The sequence below is a fragment of the Nicotiana tabacum genome, chromosome 7, assembly GCF_000715075.1.
Source record: "Nicotiana tabacum cultivar K326 chromosome 7, ASM71507v2, whole genome shotgun sequence".
In the NCBI taxonomy this organism is placed as follows: domain Eukaryota; kingdom Viridiplantae; phylum Streptophyta; class Magnoliopsida; order Solanales; family Solanaceae; genus Nicotiana; species Nicotiana tabacum.
Window position 1 is genome coordinate 61,147,757 of NC_134086.1, and position 15,937 is coordinate 61,163,693.

Genomic DNA, 15,937 nt, shown 5'->3' on the forward strand with positions numbered 1-15,937 from the left:
CAAGTGGAACCTTTGCTTTCACTCCTCTTTTAACTACTCCTATGATAATAATCATAGTAAACCATAACACCTTGTTTATGTTTTGTTACCATGTCTAATTTCGACAATGATGAGATAGTCACAGAGGTAGACTCCTTCTACCGACTCTACAAAAGCGGCCGCATTGATCATTTCTATGACGTACATGGTTTCTTTCACGTTCTGCCATCTCCACACCACCCATTGAATGGCATCTTTTCTAATGATGTCACCATCTCAGCCCACGTCTTCTACAGACTCTACCTTCCACAGAACACTACCGACGCCCAAAAGCTCCCCGTGTTTGTATATTACCATGGCGGTGGATTAGTCATAGAATTTGCCTTCTTCAATTCGGCTCACAGTTACGTCAACTCTTTAGCTTCTGAGTTACACGTCGTTGCTATTTTTGTACAATATCGTTTAGTCTAGAGGTTGATGTGCAGACGATTTATGAAGATTGTTGGAGTACTGTACTTCAATGGGCCGCTTCGCATGCTGATGAAAAAGTCACCATAGTTAACTGTGTACGGCCGAAATCGGGTTCATCTATTGTATGATGATTCGGAAGAGAAGGTGATGGATTGAAGGTCGAAACCTCGTTCCATCGGACCAAAGTACGAAGTCAGAACATATGTCTCAAAGATCTTCGAGCTTGTGACTCCGCAACCAACCCCAACTCCGAATAAGCTCGAGGAAACATTATCAGACCTAATAATGGAAGGCCGAAATATCCGCAACAGGTCAGATATCACGGCGGGAATCTCAGCACGTATCAATGAGAGACCGATTAATTATCAAATCCTGAGATTTCTTTCCTTTTATAGAATTGTACCTAAAGCAGAACTCTCCTACTATATAAAGAGTGTCTAATTCTTTGTAATACATATTGTAACACGCATCTCAAAGCATTATAATATTATTCTCTTTCTGCAAGTCATTGTTCTCCTGAATTTGACATCATTTGGATCATATTCAATTCAAGTAAAACTTATTTCCCAAGATTATAACTATTCAAGTTACACGGTTTGAATTCACTTTATTATTGTTTGCTTTGTTTATAATTCAATCCATCTCTATGTGTTACATTAATCCATGTATCCTTAAAATCACTTATAAATTCAATTGTTATTCGATTTTAAGGGTAAACACTTTGGCGATCACCGTAGGACTAATGAAAATTGTGGTTGTTTGATATGAATTTTCATAACACACACAATTTTACACTTGATCTTTTAAGTGTCTCTGATTTCATGCTTAAACTCAAAATTTCAAACTGACAATTAGCACATCTACCTGCTGACAGTGAGTCTAGTCACCACGGTGTAAACAATAACATAGCACCCGATAACGAGGTAATACCCGTTGATCCCATCAGAATTTCAATTGCGAACTCGTTGGACGCTAATTCGCATGTGGCTAATGACACAAGCCTCCATACTGACCCCGAGAATAGCATCCGTGGTGGAGCCCTGTTGACAGCACAAAATACTTAAAATAATGGATGAGATAGGGTCAATCTACGGATGATCTTCGAAATGTTGCGGACTCTACCGGTAGCAATAGCTCAGTTACAAAACAAGAGTCGCATACCAAGCAAGATTGAGCCCACCCATTTTGAGAGATCACTAGCATGGAGGAATCGGTCACGGAAATGATGAGTAGGAACGAGTCGGGTAATAACCCCGAGATCATAAAAATGCTCAAGGAGCTGAAAAATGAATAGAATTAGGGGAGAAGAAAATTGAAGCAAATGATAAAAAGGTGGAAACCTACAATTCTAGGGTCGGCCAGATCCCGGGGGGCCACCGATATTGAAAGTCTTTGATTCCAAGAAGTTTGTACAGAAACCTTTCCCTCCAAGTGTGGCTCTGAAGCCGATCCCTAAAAAATTCCGCATGCCCGAGATTCCTAAGTACAATGGAACGATCGACCCAAAAAAGCATGCACTTCATTCACATGTGCCATCAAAGGAAACGACTTGGAGGATGATGAGATCGAGTCTGTCTTGCTAAAGAAATTCGGAGAAACCCTGTCAAATGGATCTATGATATGGTATCATAACTTACCCCTAATTCTATTGATTCATTTGCTATTCTTGCAGACTCTTTTGTGAAAGCACACGCCGGGGCTATCAAGGTCGAAACTAGGAAATCAGACCTCTTCAAAGTAAGACAAAAGGATAATGAAATGCTCAGAGAGTTTGTATCTCGGCGTGAAATGGAACGGATAGACCTGCCACCAGTCACTGATGATTAGGCCATTCAATTTTTTACCCAAGGACTCAATATTCGATGTTCGATGGCTGCACAGCAGTTGAAACAGAATCTAATAGAATATCTGGCTTTTACTTGGGCTGATATGCATAACCGATATCATTCGAATATCAGATTCGAAGATTATCAACTTGGGGCTTCTTCCGGGTCCATTTATCCTATTAGACCCATCGATAGAGTCAAGAGAGATATCGATCTTGATCTAAGGTCGAATGAAGATCGGTATCAGCCGTATAATAAGGATCGAAGAAGCAATGGGTTCGGACGGAGTTCTATACAAAATGAAAGAAGAAATGATTGAGGCTAGAGCAATCGGGGACTCATGAGCAAGAAAGGTTTCGATAGGGCTATCGGACCCAAAGAAGCACCAAGGTTATCAAAATATAACTTTATCATCGATGTTGTTGCCATCGTATTGGCTATAGGATGCATCAAAGATACAAAATGGCCTCGACCTCTACAATCCGACCCAGCCCAAAGGGATCCAAACCAAATGTGCAAATATCACGACACTCATGGCCACATAATAGAGGATTGCCGACAGTTGAGGGAGGAGGTAGCCTAGTTATCCAACAACGGACATCTTCAAGAATTCCTGAGTGACTGAGCAAAGAATCATTTCAGAAACATGGACTCTAATAAATAAACCGAGCAGGAAGAACCTCAACACGTCATCCACATGATCATAAAATGGGTCGATGCTCCTCAAGGTCCAATGTTAAAGCGTACCAAAGTATCCATCATAAGGGAGAAACGGACTTGAGATTACATACCAGAATGAACTTTATCTCTCAGCGATGAGGACGCAGAAGGAATCATGTAGCCCCATAACGATGCACTAGTAATATCGATACTCATGAATAAATCTCATGTTAAATGTGTGTTAAATTGGTCTAGGTAGCTTGAGCAACATCATTCGATCAAGGGTCGTAGAATAACTCGGCTACAGGACCAAATTGTGCATGCAACCTGAGTGCTAAACGGATTCAACATGGCTTGTAAAAATTTAAAGTGAGAAATAACATTACTAGTAAACGCCGTCGGGACCATCTAGGAAACTATGTTTTACGTGATAGAGGGGGACATGAGGTACAACACCTTGTTCGAGAGGCCATGGATCCACAACATGAGGGTAGTTCCCTCGACTCTTCACCAAGTGTTAAAATTCCCAATGCTAGGAGGGGTTAAAATTATTTATGGGGAACAACCGGCCACAAAGGAAATGTTTGCAGTCGAAGAAGTGATTATGGTATCAACACTGGCGACATCGAAGGAACCAAGTTCGAATACAAAGCTGGAAACTAAAAAGAATTATCGACACTGTCCACGACCTAATCAGATAAATAGTGGACCGATGAAGACGGTGATTATGGGGTTCCCAGATCTTTTGTAGTCCTTGATGATTCCGATGCTACAAAATCAATGGTCAAAGAGCTAGAGCAAGTCACACTGACCGAACATCTACCCGATTAGAAGGTATACCTCGGCACAGGGTTAACCCCCGAGCTCAATAATAACTTATTCAATTTCTCACAGCTAACATAGATTGTTTCTCTTGGTCCCATCTCGACATAATAGGAATCCCACCGGAGATAACCACTCAAAAGCTGAGCCTGGATTCGAAATTCTACCCGGCTAAGCAGAAAAGGAGACCCCAATCTGAGATCAAACATGCTTTCATTAAGGATGAGATAACTAACTCCTTTAAATAGGGTCTATCCGGGAAGTCAAATACCTGAATCAGTTAGAAAATGTTGTAGTCCCAAATGGCATGTACCAAGGACTCTTTCGCTTTTCCCAACATCGATCACATGATCGATGCCACGGCTGGCCATGAGATCCTTATCTTTCTCGATGCCTACTCCTAGTACAACCAAATACGGATGATGATAAGGAAAAGTCATCATTTATTACTTAATATGGCACATACTGTTATAACGTGATGCCATTTGGGTTAAAAAATGACGGTTCCACTTACCAACGCCAAGTAAACTGGATGTTCGAAGAACAAATAAGGAAATCCATGGAAGTTTACATTGACGATATGTTGGTTAAGTCCCTGCGAGAAGAGGACCATTTAAAGCATTTGTAGGAAACCTTCAATATATTGAAGAAGTACAACATGAAGTTGAATCCGGAGAAATGTGCGTTCGGAGTCTGATCAGGTAAATTTCTCGGGTTCATGATATCCAATCAAGGGATCGAGATCAACCCCAATATGATTAAAGCTATCGAGGATATCACAGTAATGGACACTGTGAATGTCATACAAAGACTAACCGGTAGCATTGCCATCTAGGGGCAGTTCATCTCGAGGTCCTCAAATAAGAGCCACTGATTTTTCTCGTTACTGAAAAAGAAAAACAACTTCACATGGACCCCGGAATGCCAACGGTCCTTGGAAGAACTCAAACGATATCTATCAAGCCCGCCACTACTCCACACGCCGAAGCCAGACGAACAAATACACTTGTACTTGGCAGTATCGAAGATAGCAATAAGCGGAGTCTTAGTTCGGGAAGAACAAGGTACGCAATTTTCAATCTATTATGTTAGTAGGCCCCTGGATGAGGCCGAAACTATGTACCCTCACCTACAAAAATTAGCGCTCGCTTTGCTAAGCGCCGCTAGGAAATTGAAACTATATTTCAATGCCATCTTATATGTGTTATGACAACTTACACATTGTGAAACATAATGCATAAACCCAAACTCTCTAGACGATTGGCCTAATGGGCCGTGAAAATCAGCGGGTACGATATTGAGTATCGACCCCAGACAATTATTAAATCTTAAATTTTGGCAGATTTCATGGCCGACTTAACGCCGACCCTAATACCCAAGGTCGAAAGAGAGTTTTTGGTAAACTCGAGGATGTTTTCGGGAATCTAGACCCTCTTTATAGATGGAGCCTCGAACGCAAAGGGCTTTGGACTTGGCATCATACTGAAGTCACCCACAGGCAATGTAGTTATACAATCCATTAGAACTGTGAAATTGACTAACAATGAGCCGAATATCAGCCAATAATTGCAGGTATCGAACTGGCCAAAGCTTGGGGGCGGAGGTGATCGAAGCTAAGTGCGACACCCTCCTTGTGGTGAACCAAGTTAATGGAATGTTTGAAATAAGAGAATAATGAATGCAAAAGTACCTAGATAAGTTGCAAATAACATTACATTGGTTCAAAGAGTGGACTTTGCAGCACATACCTCGAGATTAAAATAGCGAGGTCGATGCCCTTGCGAACTTAGGGTCATTGGTCTAAGACAACAAGCTCAACTCGGGGGCAGTGGTACAGCTTATGAGATCTGTAGTAGAAGAAGGTCACGCCGAAATAAACTCTACAAGCTTGACTTGGGATTGGAGAAACAAATATGTAGAATATTTGAAGACCGGGAAACTACCCTTAGGTCCAAAGGAATCGAGGACCCTACGCACAAAGGCAGCCCGATTCAGCTTGTGCGAAGAAGGAACCTTGTTCAGAAGAATGTTCGACTAGCGATATGTTTGGGACCACGTGATGCCGAGTACGTTTTAAGGGAAGTCCACGATGGCACCTGTGGAAATAATTCAGGCCCCGAATCATTGGTTCAAAAGGTAATCAGAGCTGCCTATTACTGGATCGACATGAAAAAAGAAGCGAATGAGTTCGTACGAAAATGTGATGAATGCCAAAGACATGCTTTGATGATTCACCAACCCGGGGAGCTGCTGCATTCTGTCTTGTCACCATGGCCATTCATGAAGTGGGGTATGGACATCGTTGGCCCTCTTTTATGGGCATCCAGTAAGGCTCAATTTATATTATTTATGACTGACTATTTTTCTAAGTGGGGTGAAGCACAGGCATACGAGAAGGTCAGGTAGAAGTAAGTCATTGACTTCATTGGGACCACATCATATGTTAGTTTGGAATGCCATCCGAAATCGTATGTGACAACGGGAAACAATTTATCGGCAGCAAAGTGACCAAGTTTCTCGAGGATCATAAGATCAAAAGGATCCTGTCAACACCTTATAACCCTAGTGTGCACAGACAAAGGGAATCGACCAACAAAACTATACTCCAAAACATCAAAAAGAGGTTAACTGACGCCAAAGAAAAATGGAAGGAAATCCTACTCGAAGTCCTATGGGCAAATCGTACTACCTTAAAGTCCAGTATCGGGACCACCCTGTCTCGCTTTTTTCAGCACCGAAGCACTAATACCGATTGATGTCGGTGAACCAATATGTTAGATTTCAAAATACAACAAAGGAATCGAATGACGAGGCCATCAGTACGAGCTTGAATCTATTAGACGAAAGAAAACCACCCTCGTCCAGTTGACCGCTCAAAAACAACGGATTGAGTTTTATTACAATCGAAGGATTAACCTTCGACACTTCAATATCAGGGACTTAGTACTCAGGAAGGTCACACTAAACACCTGGAATCTAAATGATGGGAAATTGGGGCTGCATTGGGAAGGACCGTACCAAATTCTCAAAATCGACAAGAAAGGATCAAACAAGCTCAGCGCAATGAACGGTGAAATTTTATCGAATAACTGGAACATAACTCACTTGAAATGATACTACTACTAAGGTACGACCCCATTCATTTCCTTTTTACTTATTTTGGACTAACACTCACAGGTAACCAACAAGAAGCGGAACATGTTTTTAGGTCTGAAAGCACGCGTTGTACTCTTTTTCCCTTAGACTGGTTTTGTCCCAAATGGGTTTTCCGGCAAGGTTTTTAACGAGGAAACAATGGATCGTGCCAACTTATAATGGAAGGCCAATCATGAATCGACATTGAGGATTGCATCGACAATATCTGAGGCTTCTCTCTATGATCAACCTCGAATACTGGGGGTCATTTCACTCGGATGTCGACTTTAGCAAGGAAAGTACTTTGTAATGGAAGGGTCTCGATTGGTAGGATTTATTGTAAGGGCCAAACGATCAAATGAACCGTGCCCGCATAGATTGCTCGAGCCCTGACACAAAGCAGGCACACATATATTACTATTATGCACAAGAATAAAGAGAAGTCTCTTCCTTGCAATCATTTTGTCTTTTAAAATTTCTTCTTTACATTTCTTAAGCAATTCCCTGCTTCTGATCCCCTAAAGGTAATGAGCCCAAGGGTCATTTTAACTTGAGATCGAACAATCACTCTCTCACTCGGGGACTGCCGTCCGAAAACAAACTCGAATGGTCCAAGCTATTAGACCTCAAGGGCATAAGACCTACAAGGTAACCTCTGAATTTTAAAGGCCACAGCCACCTCCACTCGAAGACTATTATCTTAGGCAAGCCCAGATAACTCGGGAAAGCAAGCACACTAGGCAATACCCGAACTAAAAGGCTACTGCCACATTAACACGGCGCGGAGACGTCTGAGACCCATAATAAAAATAAGGCCTTCAAAAAAGAAAATTTTCATAACCGGTTCTAAAGGCTGCCCTCGGCAGACTATGATATCAAATATAGGATAAGTACTTGGGGGAAAGAATACTTTCGTTCATACTGAACCCCCACGATGCCTTAAAATGAAATAAAGTTGAAGGCAATGTTTCTTCGGGTTTCTGAACAAAATCTAACTATTTCATGCTAAAGCATTTAGATCTTTGCAAATAAAAGTACATAAAAGCAAAGTGAAAAATCAAAAGTAGTTGAAGGGAAAAAGCCTTATATTCATAATGAAATTCTTTTTACTAGGGTAAAATAGCCCGACAAAATTCTTTACAAAGGTCGAATGGCCTCAACCAAAAACATAATAATAAAATAAAATAATCTAAAGGCCTAAGTGTCCTAGTCTTCATCAGGGGAAGCATTGTCACCCTTACGATCTCCGTCATCCTCGAAATTCCCCATGTCTTCGGGCTTCTCGTCGTCCTCAAGATAGGCCAATTTTTTGGCCTCGACTTCAAGTGTTTTTGCACTCTCAATATCAGTTGTTAGGTCGAAACCCCAAGCATGAATTTCCTCAAGGGCCTCCCTTTGAGATTGCCATTTAGCATTCTCGATGATGTCTTTTGCTTGAACCTGAGCTGCCTCGGCATCGGCCTTATAAACAGCCACCATCTCATTAGTATCGGCCTTAATCACTTTGGCTCCAAACCTAGCCACTTCGAGATCCGTGGCAAGATTTTCTCGATCAGAGACGACCAAATTAAACTGGGACTGGAGCTCCTCGATATCCTTGTCCTACACCAAGGATTTCTTCTTTATACATTAGAGTTGGACCTCAATCGAAGTCAGCTAGCCTGGTCGGTCTCCTTTTCTAAGGCCATACGGTCTATATTCTTTTTCCATTCTTCAGCCTCCGCCTTTACCACATCTACCTCATCCCGGAGCTGTAAGATCTTTTCAATATTCTAATGGGCCTACGGGTTCAGACCGTTAGTCACCATATCTGATTCATCATCACTAACTAAAAAAATTCTTCTTACCTGCTCAACCAGGTCGGCATGCTCTTTCCTAGACACCTTCAAATTAGCCCCGAGGCCCTTAGCTTCCCCTTCTCTTTGCTCATTGAGAAGTTTGTAAGCATCTCTTTCTCAGTGAGTCCTTGAATCTCGGCCTCGTAGTGATATAGCTCTTCCCTGTATCGGAGGAATGTCTATGGTAAAGTACTGAAGCCTACAAACATAGAGAGAGGAGTTATGATCACCTACAAAATAATCTAAGTACACACTACAAATTATTAATAGGTGTCTGAGGTTACCCGATTTAATACCTGTTGGGCTTCATTGAACAAGAAAGGCACTCCCACCTCATTCATCTTGGTCTGATCCTACTCGGTCACCAAGCACTGAAGGTAACTGGCCACGCCCGTCGGGGCAGAAACAGCCCGGGCATCTTTCAGAATGGACATAAAAATTGACCGCTTCCGATAAGGATTCAAACTCGGGGTTGGGAAGTGGTTGACTAGTTTCGGGCTCAATGAAGGTCTGTTGGTCCCCGATGAAGGACTCTTCCTCGACACCGATAAATCACCCAATCCGATGACGTCCTCCATAGTGATGGAATCTACGCCATCAAAAAAGTTGTGAAGGGGGTCTACTGCCCCTTGTGGCTCTTTATTGGATCGTTCTTTCAGTACCTGAGCCTCGGTAAACATAGATTCAGTAAGTTATGGCGAACCGGAGAGGTCTATCACTCTGGCTACACTCTTCGAAACACTATCCGCTTCCTGGGAAAAACCAGCTACAACCTTATTATCGGTATCCCTATCTCGAGGCAAAGCGGCCTGTCCCCTTTCTGGTTTAGAGCTTCGGCTAAAGCTCCCTCATCAACCTCCCTGAGTCGAAGCAATTCAATTTCAGCTCTCACTAGTTCTAAGGACCCAAATCACGATACCTGACCGCATGCGAGAACTCGAGGCCCTCTTCCTTTTTTTCTCATCACCCTGCCTCGGTACAGGGGACTCAACAGGCATATCCTCGTCACCAGATAGAGGCCTCATAGCAGCATCCTTGGGAATACCTGCAAAACAAAATGGAACATATAAGAACTCAATGGCACGAGAATAAAAAGAGATCAAATATTATTAATTCGGAAAAGGAAATTTACCCTAGAAATGGGCTCTTTGAGAATGTCCCACCGTCCCTTCGACAGTTCATGCCACGCGCGCTTGGAATTAGGTTTCTGTGACCTGAGGCCCTCAACCCACTCCTTGAGTCAAGGAACTGCATTTGGCATCCGGCATCCGAGCAGCAGCTGCACCACAAAACGCCGATAAGAAGGGGGGAAAAGGAAAAACAATAAAAAAATCTTTAAGGCAAGGTTATACTTATGTTTCATGTTCCATTCCTAGAGAAATGGCATGTCCTCAGCCGGGATTAAATCCGAGGTCTTCACTCGAACGAATTGGTCCAACCAACCTCAGTCCCGATCCTTATCTATACTCGAGTATGGGGCCTTACTGGTCCGACGGGCAAGTTTTATTAATCCCCCTCGATAAAGTCGAGGACTGTACAGGTGCATGAGAGGATCGAGGGTGAAGGGACACTCCTCGATTTTGTTTACGAAGAAGCGGAAGAGAATTACTATCCTCCAGAAAGAGGGATGTATTTGATCAAGGGTCACCTCGTGCCTCGTACAGAAGGCGATGATGACCGGTCCAAGGGGCCCAACATAAAGGGATAATTGTAACACATGAAAAATCCTCCAAGTGAGCAGTAATCGGTTCCTCAGGCATAGGTACTAACATGTGTTTATCAATCTAGTTGCAATCCTACTTGACCTTGGAGAGGAGACTGTCGGTGATCGAGCATATATATCTAGAGACTGTCTCGCATCGACCAGGTACCGAGAATGTTTTTTTCGACCTTGAAATCAGCACCGGTCGAGCACCCACCAGGAAAAATCACTTCAGGGTGAGGTCCCGCCGCTGGTTCCTCGCCGGCCGGCCGTGGTGAAGAGGTAGTTTCTTTTTATGAAACTTTGTTAGAAGTTTTCACCATTATTCTTTTGAATAAAGATGAAGAAGAGGAAGTTAAAAGGTTACGCTTAATATTTTGGAATGAAGACAAGCGAACGTTCTTGCAAAAACCTCAAGAAATCTGGTACAAGTGATAGAAAGCGCAAAAAATTTTTAAGAACAAAAGTAGAAGAGACTTAAACATATAGTTTGAATGAATGAAGGATGGCGTATTTATAGTTTTTAAATGACGGTTCAAATTCTGTAGTGGCCGACCAACGATTGCGAATATTTAATGCCATTAAGACGTGACTGACGAGACGTTTCGTTTATTTTTGTTATTTCTGATGCAAAGTATAGAGATTAGGATCAGGGGCTCATATCATTCCTCGTCGTTTACACCCCAAAAAACGAGGGGACTATCTATATACCGCCGAAATCGGGCTCATCTATTACATGACGGATCGCAATTGAACGTGATGAATCGAAGGTCGACCTCAAGTTCCATTGAACTAAAGTACGAAGTCAGAAGATACGTCTCCAAGATCTTCGAGCCCTTGACTCCGGAACCAACCCCGACTCTGAATAAGCTCGAGGAAATATTATCGTACCAAATAACGGAAGGCCAAAATATCTATAACCGGTCGGATATCACGTTGGAAATCTCGGTAGGTATCAGTGAGAGACCGATTAATTAGCAAATCATGAGACTTCTTAACTTTTATATAAAGCAGAACTCCTCTGTTATATAAAGGGGGCTAATTCTTTGTAATACACATTGTAACACGTATCCCAAAGCATTATAATATTATTTCCTTACTGCAAGCCACTTTTCTTCTGAATTTGACATCATTTGGATCATATTCAGTTCAAGTGAGACTTATTTCTCAAGGTTATAACTGTTTAAGTCACACAGTTTGAATTTAATTCTTGTTTGCTTTATTTATAATTCAATCCATCGTTTTGTATCAGATTAATCCACGTATTCTTAAAACCATATATAAATTGAATTTTTTTCCGATTTTAAGGGTAAACATTGACAAAGGCTCATGGTTACTAAACCATGGTGATTTTAGCAGCAGTGTTTTTAGCTGGTGACAGTGCTGGTGGTAATTTAGTAGTATACCATATGACTATGAGGGCTGGAATAGGAATTTCGAATAATGAGGTGAAAATCACTGGATCAATTCTTGCTTATCGTTACTTCTTGTTTCCAAATATGGACATTGATTAAGAGGGTTTTGCTTACAAGATTTGGTTCAACATTTGTCCGCCACTAGAGTCTGGGTTACTATCGCCTATTGATAGTCCATTGATTAATCTACTTTCTTCAAAGGCTCAATCTTTATCGGGGCTAGGTTGTTCAAGAATTTTGGTGTGCAGGGGGGAGAAAGATGATATAATTCCTTTACAAATCGTGGTTCGATTTGTTGAAGGTGAAAAGGAGAGTGGATGGGATGGAGAATTGAAGTATCTTTAGGTTAGATGATGGACATATATTTAAGATATGCTAGTTTTGCGGCACGTGTGTTGCACGTGTATACCAAGTCATATAATATACTTTTATGTATAATAATATCCATATTATTTATTTAATACTTTAATTAAATAATTATACATGAACACATAAAAGTATTGTGCATATAAATTAACAAAGCACCTCGAAAGCAGTAAAACCCACCTGTATCATTTACTCAATTAGGAGGAACGTTTAATTTGCAAACTTTCACATTGATATATTTGCTTATTGAGAGCTAGTCCATTTTCAAAGAGAGCCTTTTGAATCAAAAAATTTTTATTATACCATTTAATGAAATTTCAAACCAAACGCAAACTGATACATACTCATTCTCATCAAATCAATTAATTACATTACCCTGGCTCGGAAAATAGGAATAGTCGACCGCTAATATGTTAGACAATATGTATCTCATACTTTCCCAAACAACAAAGAGAAAATCATTTCTTCTGCATCTTCTTTGTCAATCATTTATATGGCAGTGCGCGGTAATTCGTGCAATGGTTTTCAATAAATGCTAAATTTTTTAACCTATCTAAATTTTGATCGTATGTTTCTCACCAAGTATATAGATATATATGTCTTTAGTGCCAATATTGTCTATATATAAGATATCATTTTCATGATCTGATCTCAAGAATATTATCAAAAAAATAGTGCAACTTCTGATTCATGCATGTCTTGTAACTTTACCAATGAAGCTTCTTGTTTGATGCATCTAATTTTATATATCAATAATTTTATTAGTCAGCAAAAAGAATAACAAATTAAACAGTAAACATATATTATTCCTAATTATGCATTTAATTGGGCAACATGAGATTATCACTTTAAAAATTACTCTACCCTATAAATCATAGAAGTCGGATTTTAGTAAATTAAAAGGGTAGAAACTAAAATAAATAAATAATAGGGTTAAGAAAGTAGAACTCGGTTATATCGCCAACGTATAACTCATCGCCGACTGCAATCTTTAATTGCCATGAACCAAGTCAACAATGATTTTGTAGCGATGTAATTGGCACTACAAACATACTGGTGCGTCGGTTGGAAAATTTGAAAGCCAAAGAACTTTATCCACTTTGCTTCTGCTTTAGAAAATTTTCATAGCATCGTGCATGCAAAATTGCTTTCTTGACTTTCTGTATCTTCAATGTTTTCTTCTAAGTGCTGCTTGTGTCATCCATGATTATCCTTTATTTTTTCAGCAAAATTCTAATATTGAATAATATAAATTCACATATTCTATTGGAGAAAGTATATCTTGGAAAAGAAAAAGAATATCTAAAGACCACCCAAAATGCATACGTTGGCAGTGAACTTTTGAGAAGTTGGCAGAAAGAAGAATGCTTTGATTTCTCTTTGTCTATTCTTATGCGTTGGCTGCTGCTCAGATACTTTAGAGCATCTTCTTATAATTAGGTTGCCGTACGAATGGGCACAAATTTTGAAAGGGTAGGTTTGTTTCGTCTATAAAGGTTAGTTAAACAATTGAAAGAACACAACCGTTTAAGCCAAGGACACTTCAAATTAATAATTTTTTATATTTAAATATATTTATAAAAAAGTCTTTGATTTTTAGTGGCATTTTAATAATTTAACTTTTAACTTAAAGGTTAATATAGTATAGATAGATAGGTAGATAAACCTGAATCTCAGGAATCTAAACGTATGATGAGCCGGAATGCTGATTTCTAGCTCGTTTGGCCAAGCTGCAAAAATCAGCTTATTTTGAGAAGTATTTTTTTTTCTCAAAAGTGCTTTTCTCAAAGGTAATTTTGGTGAAAAGTAGTTTGTATTTGGCAAATGGATTTCAAAAGTACTTCTAAGCAACAATTAGTGTTTGGCCAAGCTTTAAAAACTGTTTTTAGGTGTATTTTTCTCAAAAGTGATTTTCAAAAAAGTGATTTTGGAGAGAACTTAGTTTTTTCTGCTTCTTCAAAACTGTTTCTGCTTCTCCTCAAAAGCATTTTCTTTTTTCTTTCAAAAACTTGGTCAAGCACCTTAATTTTAATAAAAAAAATACTTTTAACAAAAAAAAAAAGTATTTTTGCCCGAAAAGAAACTTGGCGCAATTCGTGCACCGCTAGTGATAAAACGAATCACTCCGAGTAACTTTGTGTTATTTTGCTCCAGATCCTCTTTGTAGCTTTCTGCTAGGACTTAGCCTTTAATTTATTGCAAAATAAAACATGTCTGTTGTCACGTCATATATCTGCTTAGTTGAGTACCTTCTTATCGCGTCGTGTATTCTGCCATAATTAAAAAGGTCACGGTGTTTGATTATTTCGGCAATTGATGTGAATCATATCCTGCCGTACTGTATGTTAGTAGATGTCACTGTGACTTACAATCCGTTGTACCAAATTAGTTCTACTATAAGGTGTCGTTTGGTAGGGTGTATAAGTATAATATTGAATACAATGTATTAGTAATGCTGGTATTAATTATGCTTGGTATGGTGTATAAGAATAATACTGAATACAGTGTATTAGTAATGCTGGTATTAATTATGCTTGCATTAGTTATGCTGGTATTAGTTATGCAGATATATTTATTATCCATTATTTGTTTTGATGTATTAAGCATTGCAAAATTTCTAAAAGAATTGTTTGTTTACAAAAATGCCTTCAAAACTAGTTCACACTCTAACTTTTTAAAAAAAACATATGTTGAGAAATATTTTTATATGAAAAAGTTTACAAAAAATTATTTGATTTGTCTACATATATTGTAAAATAAAATTAAACATTTATTTATAAAAAAGAAAATATGCTAAGTATTTATTTATTTACTAGGGATATAATTTTATTTCTCACTATTTGGATTATTTTGAACTTGCATTAATATACTAACTAGCATATTTTAATCAAACACAAATTTTAAAGGACAATTTGGTCTTTAACTAAGCTAATGCATGCATTAAAACTCATTGCATTGCTAATACCATTGTTTTCTATGCATTAGTTATGCATAGGATAATACCAAATAGGATGTATAACTAATGCTTGCATAACTAATGCATGAGTTCAAAATATGTACCAAATAATGTATTATTAATACACAAAGCTAATGCATGCATTATTTTATCTAATGCATCCTACCAAACGACCCCTAACTGTAATGGGAAATAAATGATACAAGTACCACTTAATTGAATTGCATTCGATCGTGCTCTTGTTACTGTTTTTGTTTACGCGTAAAAAATTACAGTTGAATTTATACGTGATTTCTAGACAAGTAAATTGTTGGAGTTTTTAAGTATATTAAATGCTTAAAAGAGGATGAATGAAAAATAGAGAGAAATGAAATTATTAAGTGAAATTTTAAGTTCCCCCCCCCTTGATGAAAGAATATTGTCCCATATTGGAAGAGGAAGAGGGTTTTTATGGGTATATAAGCAATTGTTCTTCTTCTAGCTCTTAAAGAGTTGAGAAGAAGGCAAGCCTCGCGCCGTCATCGCTCACTCGGCTTCGGCTTCGGATTCGGTCAAACGATTGATTGATTAATTTTTCGGACCAAATTTATTTGTTAATAGTAAAATATTAACAGAAATGTTATTAAATATTCGTTTTAATAACAGAATATTAATATTAAAATAAATATTAATATTAAATCCAATCAGTTTTCCGTTTTTCGGTTGTGTAACTGAAAATTAATCTACCCTCTTCAATATTCCCTCTTTATTATTGAGTAAATAGCTAC

At 39.1% G+C, this 15,937-nt stretch overlaps 1 pseudogene; it reads left to right on the plus strand.

Moving 5' to 3' along the window:
• The first annotated feature begins 90 nt into the window (after positions 1-90).
• LOC107804735 (catharanthine synthase-like) lies at positions 91-13,930 on the plus strand (annotated as a pseudogene).
• The last annotated feature ends 2,007 nt before the right edge of the window (positions 13,931-15,937 follow it).